Below are 19850 nucleotides of genomic sequence, written 5' to 3'. Positions count from 1 at the left end.
TATTGATACTAGGTCCTGAAAATAATCAAGATATCTGCAGTTAGTTTTACAACAGGATTGGTAAGGGATTAAAAGGTAGGTTTCAAATTTTCAGCATATGGAGGCCAGTATAACATTTTGCAAACTAAAATATTTGAAGACAAAAAGCTGGATTCTTCAGAATTTCATACCTTATATAGTATGTGTCTGTGTATTTATAGATATATAATTTTATACACTTGCAAAATGGGAGTGAAACAGAACATTGTGCGTTAATTGCATTTTTGCATTCAGTTTTAAGCAAGAGCTTGACCATTTAACATGACAAAGAATCAGACACATCAACTCATCTTTCTTTTTCATATTAACAAACATCTCATGAATGTGAATATCACTGTTTGCACAGCCTGATCCCACACAATACCTCCATGACTTCCTGAAACAAATTATTTTTATGTGTCTATGATGTAATTAAATGTACTTTTACCTCTGCTGTGATGAAGAGGTTGTTGGTTAATACACATCTAGTATTGATAGAGTGTTTTACACCTACACATTCATTATTAAAAAGGAAATAAAAATGCACAGTTACACTCATTTCCAAAGCAGCAGTTAATATTATCAATCACTGAAACAGAAATACTGTCTCACTTTATATTTGTAATTAACTGAAAGTATTTTTGGTTGCAAACAAAATAATGTTATTACAGATTCAAGCACACACGTATTATACGCTGCAGCAAGGTTTAAAGATAACATTGAGTTCTTTGCAGCATGGTTAGAAGTGTACTTGTAAACTACTCTTATTCCACACATGCACAAGTACCACCATCTCCCAGTAACTAGGAGGGAAGATGTCAAATAAAGGATACCACCGGTGTCCACAGTGCATTGATAGCTCTGCATTGATAGAACAAAGTGTCACTCCTTCTAACTCCTGTAAGCATTCCTATGTGAGAAAATAGCAGGATTACATTATCTGATAAAAATGTGCTGGAAGCATGTGGACACTATTAGGAACTGAAGTGGTCCTCTGGTCTTCTGCTCTATTACACCTCTTAGTCTTGAATCCACAAAGTTTGCATTATAATCCCATGGATGTTTTGTTATCTTTGGTTAGGTTGTGATGACCACTGCACAGGCAGAAACTGCTGATATGAAAATGCCAAATTTCCATTCTTTTTTCTAGTCCCTTCCTCGCACCTCCTGAACCCAGGATGGTTATATACTATAAGTACCTTCTATTCTGTCTGAAGTACTTCCATACTTTATAAGCATTTGAGCGAACTCTTCACTTCACAGTGGAGTCAGTGACTCATTTCACTAATGACATGCGAGCAGAGATGAGGAAAGAATAAGGTTTTCACGTAACATTGTTATCAGAAGAAAACTGCTCACATGAGGAATGCTAGACTGCCTACATCCCTACAGACTCCACGTCAACAAAAATAACAGCAACATTTTTGCTCCATTCCCAAACCAGCACTGCTAGTAAACCTGCAAAACTCTCAGTAGATTCCAGCAAAAACTTCAGTTTCACTAGCGACTAATGACAAATATGATCTTTCAGGTCTCCTTTCTCTATAAAAGGAATGCATTATGTTAGACAGGAGTAGGCGGAAACATAAGACATTCAGGCAAAACAACCAAAAGACTCCTGCACAAGAAAATAAACACTCCAGTGTGAGAAAGTTGAGCATTCTGCAATGCACACAACTGTATAAATAGTCTGTTTTCTGCAGTAAAAGGAATGAAATTGACAACTTACTGACCTAAGTACAAATTTGTGTCCAAGACAAACCTATATTTTTATTTTTCAATCCATTCAAGTCTTGAGCAACTTCAGTGGGACCTGCTGCTTAAATATGTACCTTGAATATCTTTGATGTGTGCATTCCCTTCTCAGTCTGAGTTAGAAATACTCATCATCTCCCCCACCATGAGAACTATAAAATGTGTTCAAAAGTACTAAGGATATCTATAAAAGACTGTCATCTTCCTTCCTGACAAATGTTTTGTTATTCAGATGCTATATATAGCTTTTTATAGTTTAAGTCTTGAAACACTTCCTAGGTCGTCCTGCTAAATAACTGTACTGGGCCTGGCTAGGATAGAGTTAACTTTCTTCATAGCAGCTCATATGGTGCTGTGTTTTAGATTTGTTACCAAAACAATGCTGATAACACACAAATGTTCTAGCTATTGCTGAACAGTGTTTGCACAGCTTCAAGGCCTTCTCTCTCTCTACCAACTGCAATGAAGATTGGGGATTACGCATAGATTGGGACAGGACACAACCAGGCAGATGACCTGAACTAACCAAAGAGATATTCCATGCCATGTAACATCATGCTTAGCCATAAAAAGGGAAAAGAGAGGGGTTTAGGGAGGATAGCTGTCTTTTGCTTGGAACTGGCTGGGCATCAGTCTGCCTGTGGGAGGTAAAGAGTGATTGCCTTTGCCTCACTTGTTTTGTTTTCTCTCCTTTCCCTCACCTTCCACTTATTCTTCACTTATTAAACAATTTTTTTTTATCTCAACCCCCAAGTTTTCTTGCTTTTACTCTTCCTTTACTCTTCCCCCGTCCCATACGGGGTTGGGGAGTGAGTGAGCGAGCTGCTCATGGTGCTTAGCTACCTATCGGGGTTAACCCACAAAAATAACATAATCAACAAAATTAGTAATGTCCAATGTTTCTGTTGTGTTGTCCAGTGATGTGTGAGTAGGTATTGAGGATTTATGCACACTTCTGACATGACTAAGCCTGTATTTATGTTACAACCAGATGTATGCTGTCCCGTTTCTCCATGGCCAGATACAGATGTGCATTGTATGACATGACCAACACCTCTGAGCAATGGAAAGAATGTGGGAGTGGGCTGGGTGCCAGATGAACTACTTACCCAGGCGTTATCCAGCTCAGTCTGTAGTTTGCCTATAGGTCAATCAGCTAGCTATATGAGAATAATTTTGTGTAACACTATACATTGATTACATGTTGTCGACATAAATGCTTTCAACATACTTGCCCCAAAAAACCCACAAAAAGTCTACCAAAACATGGCCATCTACTGCACATGCTTCTCTCCTTGGGGAAAGGATGTGTTAAAAGCATGTGACAGATGATAGGCACATAGTTTAATACACTGCTGGAAGATGTTTCATTTATATGGCAATAAACACAGTGTAAGAAGCCATACAGAATAATGACACGATCTCATAACAGATAGATATTTATATCAAGATATTGACTTTTTTTCTAGAATGGGAATATACTAGCTACAAATGATAGTATTTTGGGGTGCCATGTCACTGATACTTGTTACTTTTACTGCATTCATAGTAAAGTACCCTTTGTATTACCGAATATTCTTAATGTCCTCTAATTGAGCATGAAAATGCTGTATTACATCAAAAATAAAAAAACACTTAGCAGTAGATTTTCATACAGAAATTTTATGGGTAAAGTAGAAATCAAAATGTACGGGCTATAAGTTAGAAGTTGTTGCAAGCAATTTTTCCTATTGACTTTAGGGGGATTTGAACCTGTGGCTTTTGACTCTTAAAATAAACACTGCATCACTGTCACACATATGAAAAATGCTATCCACACTGTAGTGCAGAACTAGTGTAATCTACTTGTTATAGTGAACTGAGTATCTCTTACAGGGGCTTAAAGATTACTGTACATCTGAGGCAAAGCTCTTTCTTGGATACCACTGAAATATAGTACAAAGGTGACTTAAAGAATGTGGTTATTAACAAGGATGTTTATCAATTATAACAAAATATTTATTCTCTAGCAGTGGTATGAAAAAATCTGCAAAATGAAAAGAAAAAGCCTGAAAGATAGGAATCCTGACTTCTTAGGATTCTTAAGCATCTGTTGGTTCTACTTACACGACATACACCCTTGTGTTACCTTAGGGAAGCTAGGGCATACACTTCCACACAATATTTATTTTTCTCTAACCTTATTGTTTGAAAAATAAATACAAGGCGTTCTCACACAAGTCTGGCTTTCTTCTTTCAGAAAGAACTCTTCTGGAACGCTGATCTTGGACCATTCTGCACCTTAGCTAGTTTGCTTTTATCAGTTGTTAAAACAACACATCTTTTCTACGTTTATTTTTAAAGAACATAAAAATATAAATGGAGAAGGGTTTAACACAGAACAAATAGAGAATAGTATTTTTACAGAAAACCAAATGGCCAAGCAGATATCTAACCTAATTTGAGATCAACATGTTATGCAAATACAGTACATAGCTCTCCCTTGTATCCAAGGGCTATCTTTTGCAGAGCTACAGGGATAGCTGTTGCTTTACTTTCCATATACTTTTTGAATACTACCCACCACAAAGGAAGATAAAAGGTCACGTAAAATTCAAATAGCCAGGTATTTTACAAGGGACCCTGTCATGCCTTTATAGTGTGCTGACAAACCACACTGGATATGCTCTTCTTGAATGCTCTTCTTGAAAATATCTCATCTGTCTAATAGCATCCTATTGCCTTCTCGATATACGTGTCCCTCTATTCTGCTTTTACTGAATTAGCAATCTGAATTCTGGAAAATTTTGGGTAATCACATGCAGAACATTCTCTGCCAGGGCTGTGTATAATTAAACATCCAAATGTTAAAGACTGACTGCACAACCTTTACTGTAATACATATTAAGTCAAAAAAGACCACTGTGATCATCTAGTCTGAGCTGCATTAAAAAAAACCCACAGACCATAGGACTCACTTGTATTAATTCCCACCTGAAGTTCAACAGATTACTTTGACTAAATCATCCTTCTTAATTTTCAAGATTACCAGCGCCAAGGAACCTACCACAATCAGTAGTAGTTCCAATGAGTAAAAAGAAAAAATAAAAAAAATTAAAAAATCCTTAATTGAAATCTGAATTAGTCTGTTTTTTATTACCTCATTTGCTAAGCTACAGTAATTTGATTTTCTTTTAATCTGCAAGACTGAACAATCTGTTTTTGAATATCAGTTACTTTATCTCAAATGTTTCCATTTAGTTTACCAAAGATAATATTAAAGGATGGCTTGATTACTGGCTGGAAGTGCCACCTTAGCTTTATTTTTACTAAGCTGTGCCTCCGGTCTTTCATGATAAAGCATGTGTCCCAAGTCCTGTATCATTCTTTTAGGTCTTCTATATACCCTTTTCAATTTTTCTGCATCCTCCTTGAAGTGCAATTGCCAGAACCAAGCTCAGTATTTCAGTAGTGATCACAGCATTAACAACCACAGAAGCAATGTAATTTGACAACTGCTTGATATTCCCCTTGCCCATTCATCCAAGACTACCTTCATTCTTTTGTCTCCCCTTGATACTGGCAGCTGATTATACCATGACCCTTCAAAACTCTTTTAGAAGTCTGTGCTTTGTGAGGGAAGAATAAGGCACTCTGTAAATAGAACCTACAAATAGTTTCTACATAGTGATTTCTCTTTTGCTATTTATCCTATTCTTCTATTTTATTATCTCAGATCTTTGAGAGATCTGAAATATGCCCATGGAAGTGTATGAGACTTCTATTTGAACTTATCTAATGCCAGGGAGCTTAATTACATTTATATGGAATATATCAATTTTAGAATTATGCTCATGGGTTTTTTTCTGCTGTTTCCCTCATGAACACCTAAACAGTGCATACTTATTTCTGCAGTTTCAAGTGAGGAGAGAGTTGGTATGATATGAATGCCTAGCCCCCCTATATGCATTCTTTGGCTTCTATCTACTTGGTGATGCTTTTTTGATTCACAGTTAAGCTGTACTCTAGTCTAACATTTGAATCAAGTGTCTATTGTAGGGAAATCACGATTATATTACCTTAAGAATATTGCCAGATTATATCTCCATTTCACTTCTGCTGATGCACTGGTCCTTATTCAAGGTTTTGTGTCATCTAGTTATACTACTTCTGTAATGAGTTTCTCCTCTCTCTTCTCCCTGTCCTTTGTTCTGGTTACCCTGACCATAGAACTAACAAACTTCTAGCTGCAGCATTTTATATCAGCTGAAGTTGGTACTTAGCAACAGTGAGATCATAACTTGAATTTCAGTTCAGTGGGCACTAAATGCGTGTTTTTACGTAACAGCACCTAGGATATGGGCCTAGAAAACATACATGGCGAGCTTCCAGTCTTCTGTCTTGCACTTACAAAGAGAAAGCTTTTGAAATTGTACCAGTAAGTCCATCTACATAAGACTAAAATAATAAAGCCATTTCTCTAGGATTAGGTGACTGATTCCAGCCAGTCAACTTGTAATGCAAGTATACCTGGTTTTAGCCAGATGAGCTTTTACATAGCCAAATTCTAGAAATAATTACTAGTCAAAAAAATGCAAATTTAATGCTACAGGAGTGAAAAAAGAGCAATTAAGGTTTTCTACATTTAAATAGGCTTTCTTGAGTTTTAAACATAATCTGATTTCAAGGGAAAGACCTTTTTTTTCTTGCTTCATGCAAATTCACAGGTCTAAATTCAGAATTTCCACAATAAGTATAAAGGATTCAAATTGTGGCCCCTTAAATTAGCAGGAATGCTTGCCTGTGCCTTCAGTGGAAATATGGAGTCAGAAACAGACCAAGGTATTTTCTAAGTGAATACTGATACAGTGTTATTTAAATGCGGGGAAGATTTCAACATCTTCAGTATTAAGAAAATGAATTTCCTTTTAACTTCATATTGTGGAGATGCAAGAATGCATCTCGAGAGTATTTACATATGGTTTTCCTTCTGATATTTTAAGGACGAAAAAAAATCATACTCAAAACATTTTTAACAGTGGCAAAAAAATCTAGTACTACAAAGTTGTCCTGACTTTGTGGCTAGTTTTCATACAAACAAGTTTTCTTACACGTAAGACACTTCAGCATTTGGTTGAAGCATGAAAAATATCTTAGCAGATACCATGTACAACAGAGTAGGAACTATGCTAGTCTGAACCCATTTAAGCATAGTTTTTCTGGTAAGAAGTAATCTTTGCCTGGCCAGCATAGGCTCAGTGGAACTATTTTACATGCTATACTCTATACTAAGTGAGGTTTGTCTTCCAGAGCAGACAGTGACCTGAATTCCAAGGAAAATATTTAGAATTTCATACCAGAACTTGTACTCTAGATTCTTCTCCACAATCCTTCTGTGATTTTTCCAGTGTATGCAAGTTTCTTCTTATTCTGAAATTTATCTTCTACCTGGAGTTTTGATCAGTTCCTTGTGCTTGTGAGATAAGCAGGAACACACAAAGAAAAGAAAAAAAAGAAACAATGAAAAAACAAAATCCTGAATATAAAACCTTGCTAACTCAGAAACAGAAGTGTTGCAGAGAAAAGCACAAGCATAAGAGCTAAAACCCATATGGTTATATAGACAGCAGCTCCAGCCCCCCAAACTGAAAATATTTAGCACCTACTTGCTCGCAGGAAAACAACTTTGAAAATTACTCTTAGTCGTTAAGCCCAGTAGCCTCCTGTGCAGGTAACTGCAATGCAATTCACTCCTGCAGGGACTTTCTAACTATGAAGGTACTTCAAACTGGTATCCTGCAAAGACCTGATCTACTGCCTTTCCTCTAGGGAAGGAATACAGCCTAAACATCTCCTCCTGCATCTGTGCATTGTCCCCAAAAAAGTACAAGCTGCTAAAGCAACTATTCTATTGTAGAGTTTTCTTTCTGTTAATAGCACTCAAAAAGTTCTGGAGCTCCTGCTCTATGCTCTGTTTCTGGATATACTACACTGATTAATTTTGGTACATCGTGGGACAAGAGCAGCAACTGCACAGTCAGCAGTTGGAACTCCCTGCCCTGATTAGCTATATAGCTTATATGGAATCACTGCTTTCCTGTATTTGGTATAGGTCCAGGGACTGATTCAGGCAGAGCTGGTGACTTCCAAGTGAGTGTTGCTCCTGATAACATGATAAAATGAGCAATGATGGAGTGTCGGTTTTTTTAGCCACTATTTAAAACCTGTGCAGCCCACAAGATACATAGAAATGAGTGATTAAAAAGAAAAGGTACTATAGTTTAGCAGCTAAATTAACAAATGGGACACAATGTAACACTTCATGTAACAACCCTGTCAGATATCTGACTGAATAGTCACAATCATTAATGCCAACATTTTACCACTCACTTTTAGAGCAATACCACGCTAAGTTGTCTGATCTAGTTTGACCTACAAAGAGCTCCTGCAGCACAAGCTCCTGAGATATCTATCAATACAGCATGCTCAGCAATGTTTATGCTTACTGGTAGGAAAGCACAGGAATTAACATTTAATTGTCAATCGCCACTTTCAAGGAATGTGTAGGTTTATTGCTGTGAACAAGGTAAATCTCACCCACTCCAATAAGCAGGATCAATAAGATCCTGCTCACTGAGGTATAAAAGAAGAGAAGGTTCTGCATTGTCCAGGTTTAAGTATTGTGGGCTGCTCTCTATTATTCTACAGTTAACACTAGTTCTTTCCTAAACTATGCCGGTCTCTCACTGCAAATACCATATTCAGAACTCATCCATAAGATCACTGTCACAGCTTCCTAAAAAACAGGTTTTTGTTTTAATAAAGTATTTTTAATGAATCTTGTTTGTTTTAATGACAGGAAAAGCAGTGAGATATGTCTGTGTTGTAAGCTGACTAGGAACCATATTCTGGTGTTACCATGGCACTGAGCCACAGCTAATATACTCTGTCTTGATATTACAGTAACCATAGGCAGATATCTTCTCAGTTTCTTCAAGGTCAGGCAGCAGGAGCTTACACCTGCTTAAAATCACACAGATGTGCCCCAATGCATGTTTAGTTTAAGGAATAAAATAGCACCTTTGCACCTCCAAGCAGCACACCCAAGTACATTATGGAAAAAATATACCTGTATGACTAGTGCCTCTCCCTGAACCCAATTTGTCTATTACATTCCTTTGTCTAAATACACAACCTTTAGGCAAAACCAACCTCTTATTGGTTCATAACTATGAAATGAAACTCAACAGAACTCCGTATGTAGATGGGTTATTAGTTATATATATATATCTAGATAGGTTATTAGTATAACCTTCTGAGATTAGTATAACTTCAGTAAAAATTACAGACTCCAAAAGAGTTGAAGAAAAAAATCTATGCCTTTGCATATGTGAACTGTAACACCAGTTTTAATACTATAAATGTATATTCCCTACCAAACAACCTAGTATAAAAGGCAGTTATGATCTTTTTTTCATTTTACTCCCAGGTGTTCAATATCACACACGAGCATACCCACTCATTCCTCTAGTATTTCAATGCTCCCCAAATAGTCAAAAAAGAATCTCCTCCATAACCTATTCAACAGGACAACACCGCTAGCCATAATTTACAGATACAGAAACAAGAGACATAGAAGTCTAGGTCCAAACTGTCCCAAGTACTCTTTAGCTCCATATGTCTGATGTAAGTTTTAAGGTTCAATTTTTCAGGACACTCAGGACTCTTAACAGTAAACAGTTCAGTTTCACATTATTTTAGCTGTACTGGTGGTGTCAGAACACCAGCAAATTTGGCTACATGTGTCTCACAAATGCTAAAAAATGAATAGCCATCTGTGAACCTCTGACCTATATTACCTAACCAGCATAAAGTAGTCATTTAACATTCAAGATCGGCAGAAACTAGTCCTCCAAGGTGGCATTCAACTTCCCTAAGCTGAGACCATTCTTTGCCTTCCTGCATTCCTCTGCACCCATTCTACACTCTACTGCAGACAACTCCTACTGATGAATCCCCAAACCCTTTACAACTGTGCAGTGAATAAGGGGATGCTGGGGAGAAAGCCTTTTAAGAACAGAATTGAAAAGCACTCAATGGATAAACTACAGCCACACCAACAGCCTAAAATAAGAACGCTCCTAACATTTTAGCCCTTTAGCCTTAAAATAGCTAAATTAGAACAATCTAATTTTTACACCTAATCACACCCATGCCCTGTTCTATTCATGCTGTTCTTCTGTCAATGTAATTAATCACACATTAGCAAGACCTCTAGGTGCCAGAATGAATTCCATGAGAACCTTTTTCATCAGAAAATTCCACCTCTTGCTTCTCAGTCCTTATCACCAAGCCAAACCTGGAAATGAGGATTCATAGATTTTCTAGATATCAAAAATGATAGACTTACTGGAGATATGGTCTCTACTGCATGATGACACTCCAGTTAAAGCCTTCAGTGTTCTGGTGTAATGCCCCATTTTCTTTCTGCCCATGATGGGGCACTACCTCACAACTTCTCCCTATACTAATATCCCCTTTGTTTTACAGGTGATAACCACACTTTTCCTCAAATTAGCTATTTGATTGCCATAATTACAATAAGCTCAAAGCAACTATTTGCAGCTCGCCCCAAATCTACAGTTAACTGAACAGCAGAGCTGATCTAATGAACCAGTTGTACCAAAAAGGGGAAGCACCACTCTGGAGCTTGTTGATCCATCTGTAAATCCATTTAACACACTAGCCCAGCAGAAAACTTGTTTTTATTAGTTTCTTGCTGGGTTAGTTAAACTTAATTTGGGGGTTCAATGACTTGCCAGGGCTCAGACAGCATAAGAGATAGTAGCAGCACTTCCCTTATTCAATAGTAGTACCTATAGATGTCTTCTGAGACCATACTCTTAGTTCAAAGTTTGCTGCTATTGTTTGAGACCTGAAGAATGGCTTGTGTGCCCAATAGCTTGCGTGGTTCTCCGTATTGTATTAGTTGACGTAATAACAGCTATTACACCTTGAGAAGCCAGATATTACAGACAAACTCGTCTGTTACAAGTTTGTCACTGGTTTCATCCAGCTTCACACTGAATTCACTGGAAAAGCTCCTCTGCAATTAATGGAAATTTTGAATTGTAGACTAATCCCATGTAAATTTACATTCTAAATTTTCAGCAATGAATACACAAAAGTTACACATCAATAGCAGATTTTAAACACTTGCCTGTGTGAGGCACCAACTGTCACTGAGTACATTATTTCAAATAAATCCATTTGCATTCTGTGATCACTGTCCGCACAAAACACTTGCAAATTTTGGTAAATATGTATTTGAGATGAAAACACGAACATTTACTTTATCTATGATATATCAAAAGAGTTAAGATGGAAAGCTGAAAAATATTGGTTTGATTAGGCAGCTCTTCAAAATCACTTTGTATGCAGGGAAATTCTACAGCCAGAATCAACCAAGAGTACTTAGTCAAAATATCATTTATATCATATAAAGGATCTTTTGTCTCTGCAGCTAGTACTGATGATTCTTCAAAAAAGTAAATAACAATTTTATAAAACCATGAAAGAAAGAAACATCTTTAACTTCATTCAATCCACACATTGGCTATTTAAGAGCTGATCTTCCATCTGAAATAAGAACTGTGTTTTCATTATGAAATTAATCAAGAGCCTGGTTTCTTACATATTCCATTCTTCTTCTTGAGGGAGGAAAGAAATATAATTGCGCTTGCTTTAATTAGTGGTGATGCTTCTCCAAGAATTACTCAAGACTTCTATCTCAAGATCAACTACTTTTTTGTGGTGGAGAGAATTTACCTGTCTGTCAGATCTGATCAGTAGTACCTGGCACTGAAATCTATCTTCAGAATATTTAGTTTTTGAATTCTATTACTTTAATGTGCTTTGCTAGTACACAAAGATTTTAATAGATGTAACACAAGGCAAAAAGTCATCTGAAAAAATCTATCTAGGAAACTTATGTAAACAGATAATCCTGGCACATTTTACGTCCCAAATAAAAGTGATAACTTCTCTTTCAGGAACTTTGAACACATACTGGAATAATCTAATAAACAGACTTTCCAATCCAAATTAAATTAATAAGGTAATAATATTTTACCAGTATTGTTAAAAAGAAGAACCAGAACTAGGAAGCACAATGTGAAGTCTCCTACTATTGAAAGGAACTCCAGTGCTTTTTTTTTTTCCTTCTATGTTGAGCTTCAGATTCAGGAAATTAATATCTTGTTATAGGTCATGTCATCAGTTTTACATTGTATTATTACGTCAGCAACTGCTAAGGAGACTCAGTGTTAAGTCTTGGAGAGCTGCTTTAATGAATCAAGCCCTGCTATTGATCAAGGCCAGTAAGCGCTATCACTGTACTGACAAAGCTAAAATAGGAATTATGACCATACAAGTAATTTCAATCTGCAGGTACTTCCTTTCTGCATCACCAGTTCACAGACTATGAAAAATGCAGTGATTAGGAGAATGCCAAGACTGGAAATTGAGACTGTTCCCTAACAGGAACTTTTTCATAGGTTAGGATGCTCAGTGAAAGCTACAAAACAACTGGGGCAGAATACATGTTACAGCCAATGTTCTTGTCTTATATTAGTTTTGTTTTTTTTTAAAAGCTGTTATTTACATAAATTATCCCCATTTTAAAATGACTGAAACCAAAAATGAAATGTCTATAGGCAGATGAAAACATAAATTTTCATCCAAGTGTGTTCTCATACATCCACACTATCTGTATGAATACATAATACTTCGATTTCTTATATGACGGTAGAAACGCTTTTAAAAAATGTAAATGTTAATGCATATTAAAATATTCCATTTTATAGTTCTAAAGAGACATCTCAGATATTCCACTTCTGCAAATTAGTTTGTCAGCTATCGCCACTGGGTAATATACATTACTGTCTCATAAAAAGTCATAAAATCATCTATATGATCATACAGCTACTAGTTCACAGTTGTTGCAAACTAAGTCGCGTATTTTCTTGTTTTGTTTGGTAAAATGGAATTCATTAGTACTGACTGAAACTGCTACAGAACAATTATATTAGTCCTGAAAAAGTAAACCATGAACATTAATACTTTTGAAGACCACTGCAAAGAAAAATTAATATAAATGTACCAGGTAACACTACTTTGAAAATCTATATATTTCCTATACTCTGATACAGTGCCAATGTGAAATCACCCTTGTAATTACAAGGGGAAGATAAAATGCCTCTCTGTCATCAAGTTATAACCACAGCATTTGGTTCCTCATGGAAGAAGTCAATTGTAGCAATTTCATCTGTCTATAATCAGCGCAAGCAGTCTCTAACTCCACATCTCTGCGACAGGAACCAGGATAGCTCAGGTACAAAAAGAACTGTGTGACTCCAAGTCCACAGCTGAACAAACCTCTACTCAGGGTACCCCAAGGTGTTTCAGCTACACAAGAAAATCACAAATTTTTATTTATTTATTTTTTAAGAAGGACCAGAAGATACTATGAAAATTACAACCAATCTGTCCCTTACAGAAGTTCATCACATTTGAGAATTCCTGTGAGATTTTTCCTGCTGAACTATGTTAAAACAAAAGTGAATTCTTATTTTTCTTAGGGCTTAATTTTGCTCTTGGTGGTATTCATGGTCTCCCTCATTGGAGCTTCACATGAGTCACAAAAATGTGAATTTAGATTTGTTATTCTCTTTCATTTGTACTGTTGTCTATTTGGAGTCATATTTTACTTATAGTATTGGTCTTTGGACAAATGTTCTATTAAAACTGCAGAAGAATTGTTTTGGTTTTTCTTTGCACTGAGATAGAAACACAGTAAAGATTCAGGGAAAAACATCTAAAATGAAAGCTATTATTTATTACTTATTTCCATAGAGACCAGAAGCCAAATCAGCCAGGATACTGAAGTGCTGCAAATTTTACAAATATAGAATGAATGACAAAGTGTTCCCCAAGAGCTCATAATACAAAAACTAAGCTGCAACAGGTGAACTAAACAAGCGCGCAGGGTGGAGTTTGGAAGATGGGAATAATAAACTGGATGCAAGCAATTTTACAGCAATTACAAACTACAACCCTCCCTGCTGGTATCAGATTGTAGTCACTGATTCAGCTGCCTGCTATCCATAAGCAGAGAGCCATAGATTTTTCTGAGGAAGCAGATAACTGCCAGAAAGTTGCCAGAAACAATGTATCTTTGTCAGAAAATAAATTTGTAACATTGCCATCAATAATATGCATAGAATGACTCATACCCATGAATCAGGAAAAAAACACAGCTTCACCATTTAGGTCCCAACACTATTTCTTGGTACATCTCCATTAGTGATTTAGTGGTAGGAAGGGTTCTTTTTGATAAGAATTTGCTTTGAGTAGAAGTGGTATGACTACAAAGTGGTTTTCCTCCTTGTGGAAGAACCAATACTGAAGCGGTGCACAAGGGGTCACCAAAGGCACCCCATCTGCAGTGTGGATACCCTGTTCTTCAGCAGTCATTGCTCAACGCCCATGTGGTACACACTTTTTAAAACAGCTAGTGCAAACTCAACTGCCAGTGAAGGTTCAACGTGGGAAAGCAGTTCTTGAACCGTAACAGACCACAACTACTTGAAGCCTGGTGCCTCTCTCTTTGCGATGCATCAGTCAGTAATATAACAGTATCTTAAGGAAGATCCTCCCAATAACTTTTAGTCTCATCTTTAACCTCTTCTGAGAAAGTAAGTTTTCTCATCTTTTCCTAGTTAGGTCTTTTATGAAAATAGGATTATTATGGCAAATTAGCAGACTATTTTTTTAATTTCAGCCAAACCTCAAAACACATATAAAACCATGATAAACAAAGGAAGAAAATTATTTCATAGCAGGAAAGAAATGACCAATGCACAGCAGCAAATGAACAGTTTGGCCAGATGTTAGGAAAACTGCCGAGACATGCATGAATTCAACTACTAATAATGGGATAAATGGTTTCAGCTTTAGGTAACTAGTCAAAATTATTTGTTTCACATGTAAGAACTAATAGTGACACCTGTTGAGACCATAGTGCTCAAATAACACTATCTTTCATTCCAGAAGTATCTTACACTTAGCAGTGGACAATTTTTATTTTATAAGCAATAATTAAGATAGAGACAGTAACACCGGTATTTCCCACATGCAGCTAGACATACGCAGTCTTGTCATAGCATGGTGGAGCTTGCTGCCAGTGCTACACCTGCTCTGCTCATGTCGGGCTTCAGTCTCAAAGTCTGTCAAGCTGTTACTTTTCATGGCACTACATTTCCTGGAAAAATGTAAAGAGAAAACCACAATAACTGGGGAAATAAGCTTCATTGTCGGAAATAGCTAAGGCACTATCCATCAACATTCAAGAACAGATTAGCTGCAACTCTAATACACAAAGTGATACATCTTGGTATAGTATCAACTTTCACTAACTATTTTCTTAATATTTTAAATATTGAGACTAGTAATAGAAAGTAAACTGCTTCCCAGACAACTGCAACAAATGTTTTTAACTGAGGATTTGGGGAGCAAATGACCCCCAGGCCAATGTGCACTTGATGCAAAGTTTTCAATAGTTGAAAAAAGGATTCTCTTTTTCAACACCAGCAGTATGTCTTTCTACAGGAGTAGTTCAAAACTTTGCATGGGACTGCTGCATCTGTCTAGAAAGGGTCTTTAAAGCAAAAACTGAACAGGAAAGATTTTTTTTTTCCCCTCTTTGGGATGTTAACCATTCATTTCCAGTTGAGATAGCTGGAACGACATGTGAAGGTGCTGTTGACAGGAGTCTTTCAGAGCACAGAATCTGCAAAGCAGGTGATAACTTGAACTAGTTTTTGAGCAAAGTACTATTCATTTCAAATAAACATCATAACTTAATCTCTTTTTTTCTTTTTGATAAAAGGCAGTGTAAGATTTGATATATGTTCACAAATTTATCATGCTAAGGACAAAGCCTATGTATCCCAACATAGCAAAAAACAAGATACAAAGTTCAGACACTCCACTTTTATCTGCATTGCCCTCCGCTGTTCTCAAAGTTTTGCTGTGCGTCCTACAGTAATCTGCTTATCATTCCTAAAAATGGAGCTGCATGGAAGCAACCTTAAACCAATCCATTTTATCTCACTTTATTTTGCACATTCTGCAGGCTTAAAAGTGAAACCTACAAATTTTCACTTCTACTTTGAAGCCTAAAGCACATATGGAGCAGGGGAAAATAGCTGGAGCAGAGTGGTGAGTCCACTTGCAGTATTATTTGCTTTACTGCTTTCAGCTGAGGTCTGGGCACACAAAATGCCATACGCACTGCATGCTTCTATATTCTTTGCAAGGAAATTAAATAAAAAAGGATTAATGCTATTTGACTGTTGATTTAAATGCACAAATAAAATAGTATTTTTTCCTGTTTAACTTGACCACCCAATATACCTAACTTAAGAGAAGCTCTATTACAGTGTGTTCAGAGTTCTGTGCGGTCGTATCTTGGATAACTTCAGAATCTTCTGATAGTGAGGTGTTAAAAGCTGCACAATGAACCCTGAAATAATACAGTTTTCCCACACTTATCTGCTCCAATCCTGTAATTAATGCTATAAAATTGTTTTTGAAGTGCCAGTGCACTCAGTTCAAGACAAAAAAAAGTGGTAACAGGCCCTTTCTCCCCAAACCAATCCTTTCCATGATCGATTTATTCCTCCATTCCTGTTTGGAGAATGACTAGAGGTACAAAACACAGGCAGCAAGATAAAGGATACCTGATGCCAAAGGAGACACAATGGTTTACCAGTAAGACATACAAAGATCTTCACATACTTTTATACTGTAAAACCAAGTACTTGTATTTGTCAAGCACTACCTCCCTGTTGTAAACAGTGACTTCATTTCTTGACAGTGGCAGGTATGCTGAGAAAAAAAGAGGAATTAATATTGTAAAAATTCATAGTTCTGCATCTGTATAGGGAGAGACAGACATGTCAAGAAAACGCGGAGGATGGAAATTCTACTTTGGAACCAAGTTGGGAGTTGAAAGAAAAACTATAGGTAGGATCCAGCCTCAGTCCCATTTAAAACAGTGACAGGCAAGAGGATCAGGAACAGAAGTCTACCTAGGTACAGGTCTAATGTGTTTATTAAATAAACTGGCTTAATTTGTTTTCCAAATATGTATTTATATATATTTTCACTCTAAAAGAGACTAACTGTTTTTGCTTAACAAAACTAAATAAACCAAATCCCAGATTAAAAGCATCTGGGATCTGTCTCTGGCTTCAGGGTATGGACATAGTATGATACCATTTAGCAGGTTTTTGTTTAAATTTTATTTTAAATTAATACACTTTGAATAACACATTTACTTAAATCTTACCATTAACATCCCCCTTTTGAGAATTTGGCTAAAATAAAGGGTAGCAAGTAGATACAGAAAGAGGTTACCATTCAACCGCTGAGCCAGAAAAGCTGCAATTGAGTGTTTCAAAACTTTCACAGTTCACAAACTAGCCCCAGGAAACCTGGTGGGTTTCTGAGCACTGTCTATACTTCTCACATCCCACTGCGTATCAGAAACTGACACTAACCTTTCACTATGTACAGTAACAACTATGCTTCCTCACAGTTGCGTGTGTGTGTATGAGAGATGATTCACTTGCATTTATTCCATGGAACTGATGATTCATTCAATCATCTCCAGATCATGGTAACTAAACATCCACATAAAGGAAGGAAAAATCAAGTTCTTAAACTTTGTTATGCTCAAAGGTGGGGTTTTTTTGTTTGGTTCTTTTTTGAGAGAGAAAGAGAAAAGAAGAAATCAAACATGCGGAGAGGAACCAGAACAGGTTCCGTTTCTGCTCAAAGGCAACGTTTGGGAAACACACCCAACCCACGTGTAAAACGAGCTGCCGCCGTGATTTCACCGGCGGGCTGCGAGGTGAGCTCCCCGCCCTGCCCGGGCCGCCGGCTCCGGGCCAGGGCTGCTCCCTCGGCTCCGGTACCTGGTGCGGGGAGGGCAAGGCGGACCGGTGTCGCGTCCGTCCGTCCGCCCCCCCCGCCACACAGAGGACCTGTGCCTCTCCTCCTCCGGTAACATCTTATATAATAAGCCAAGCTAATCACGTCGGAAGCGAGCCAAACTGCCACGGAGCATTAGCCAGGGATAATCACCCGCAGGAACAGACGCTTTGGACCAGAACCCGCTCCTCGCTAACGAGCCGCCCAGGCGCCTTGCTAGAAAGATCCTCGCAGGGGTGGAATCGGCTCCCGCAGCAGCCAGACGCGAAGCGCTCGTCACCCAGCCGCGCTGCGCGCCGTCCCCCTCAGGAAGCCGCCAGCACCGCGAACGGCATCAGCCTCTCCCGAGCGCGTTCCGCGGTCCCCGCCGGCAGCCAGCACCGCCGCCCTGCCCGCGCCGCAGCCGGCTCCCTCCTCCGCGGCGAATTGGAAGAGAAAGTTACTCGGCGGCCCCTGCCCCTCGCCGCCCCGCTCCCCCCCCCACCGCCGCCGCAGCGCAGTTCAAGAGCAATGTCACGTTCAACAACTTGTTATGACACATGATCCCCCCCACCCCCCCGCACGCATCCACACCCCGCCGCCCGCCCGGCGGCCCCCGCCCGGCTCGGCGGGCCCCTTACCTTCCCCCTCGAGAGGCCGCGGGCACCCGCGGGCGTGTGCGGGAGTGGGGTGCGTGTGGCAGCGCGGGCGGCGCCGGCTGGGCGGGCGGGCGGGCGGGGGGGAGGGGAGGGCGGTTGAGGCGGTTGGGTGGCGGGAGCGCGCGCCTCGCCGGAGTTGTTGGCGGGCGGCGGGGGAGGCTGCGGAGCGGCGCGGGGAGCGGGTGGGAGCGGCGCGGAGGGGAGAGCGGGGGGCGGAGGAGTTTCCCGGGGCTTGTTTACGCATTGCCGCCCCACTCGGTGCACGCACTTCACTCTCTGATTGGACACAAACTGGGGCACAGCCTGGCTCGGGCGCTGCCGGCTCGGGCGCTGCCGGCCCGGTAGCGCGGCGGCCCCCGGCGCCACTCGGCCGCCGCTGGAGCCTCCGCTGGGCTGGGCTGGGCCGCGGCGGGGCGCGCCGCCGCCCGCCCTGCCCGCCGACCGGCGGGCTCCGCCAGCGCCCGCCGCCACCGACCGCCCTCCCTCAGACGCTGCCTGGCCGCCGCCTCTGCGCACGCTCGGCGCTCTGGCGGGGGCCCGGGAGGCGCATGCGCCCCCGCGGCTGCGCATGCCCGTTGAGGCGGCGAGGCCGGCCGGCGAGCAGCTGCCTGTTCCCTGCTCTCCCCTCCCGCTGGAGGCCGGCGGCGGGCTGGTTTCGGGACGCTCGGCTCAGCGGCCGGAGGAGCCGCAAGAGCGCTGTCCGCCCCTCTCTGACGGGGGGGGAAGAGGTGACCGAGTGGGGACCGGCGGAGCCGCCCGCCGCGGCGGCCGCCGCTCGGCTCCCCGGAGGCGTTATGTAAGCGGCGGTTTGTCTCGCGGCCCCGCGCTTCGTCGGTGCGCCAACGTCCTTGTTAGTGGCACCGCTTCTGTCAGCGTAACGTCTGGGGAGGAGGCGCTCCCCCTCGGGGCCGCGTTTCCCTCCCAGGGAGACGGGGTTGCTCCCGCCGGCTCTTGCCTGAGGAGCGGTCCCCGCCATGGAACGGGACCGGCCGGCGAGCGCCGCTGCTCCTTTCCCGCCCCTTCCCGGGCAGGTGCCTCCCCGTCCTGGGGGCTCAGTTCGTGACTAGAGCGCAACGTTACCGCTCAGTGAGGAAACCGACCCCTTCTTCTCATGCTCTTAGCGCATCGGAACAGGAGAGCTTCAAAGTTTGGGTGGTACGTGGGCACAGCGTATCAGGTGCAGAGCATACATCGTTGAGGAGGAAGGTTTACTGTTCTGTGAACGACTGCTGCACAGAAATGCCGTATTATTACTGCTTGTGTAGGCAAAAGGTCATTGCAGCAACGGGTGTTTTCTCCTTAGTTTATTTCTGTTGTGCTGATTGTGACTCATATCCTTGGTAATTTCCAGTGGAAGAAATAATTATAACCAAGGAATTGATGAGAACGTAACACGACTGCATG

General features: G+C 40.3%; 1 protein-coding gene across 2 annotated transcripts in view; it reads right to left on the bottom strand.

Moving 5' to 3' along the window:
* The window catches only part of PCGF5 (polycomb group ring finger 5), a 76633-nt gene extending 57870 nt beyond the window's left edge, over nucleotides 1–18763 (bottom strand). The window contains exons 1-2 of one of the 2 annotated variants that reach the window (XM_052798418.1): nucleotides 18429–18763; nucleotides 7110–7225 (exon numbers count right to left, since the gene is read on the bottom strand). The gene's annotated coding sequence lies outside the window, so the exon portion shown is untranslated. The remainder of the gene's footprint in view (nucleotides 1–7109; nucleotides 7226–18428) is intronic. The other variant, XM_052798417.1, reaches the window with a different exon arrangement.
* Between the last annotated feature and the right edge of the window lie 1087 nt (nucleotides 18764–19850).

The sequence above is a fragment of the Harpia harpyja genome, chromosome 10 (assembly GCF_026419915.1).
Source record: "Harpia harpyja isolate bHarHar1 chromosome 10, bHarHar1 primary haplotype, whole genome shotgun sequence".
NCBI classification, from domain to species: Eukaryota; Metazoa; Chordata; class Aves; order Accipitriformes; family Accipitridae; genus Harpia; species Harpia harpyja.
The sequence above is the reverse complement of the archived record's forward strand: the minus strand, read 5'-3'. Positions and strand labels throughout refer to the sequence as shown.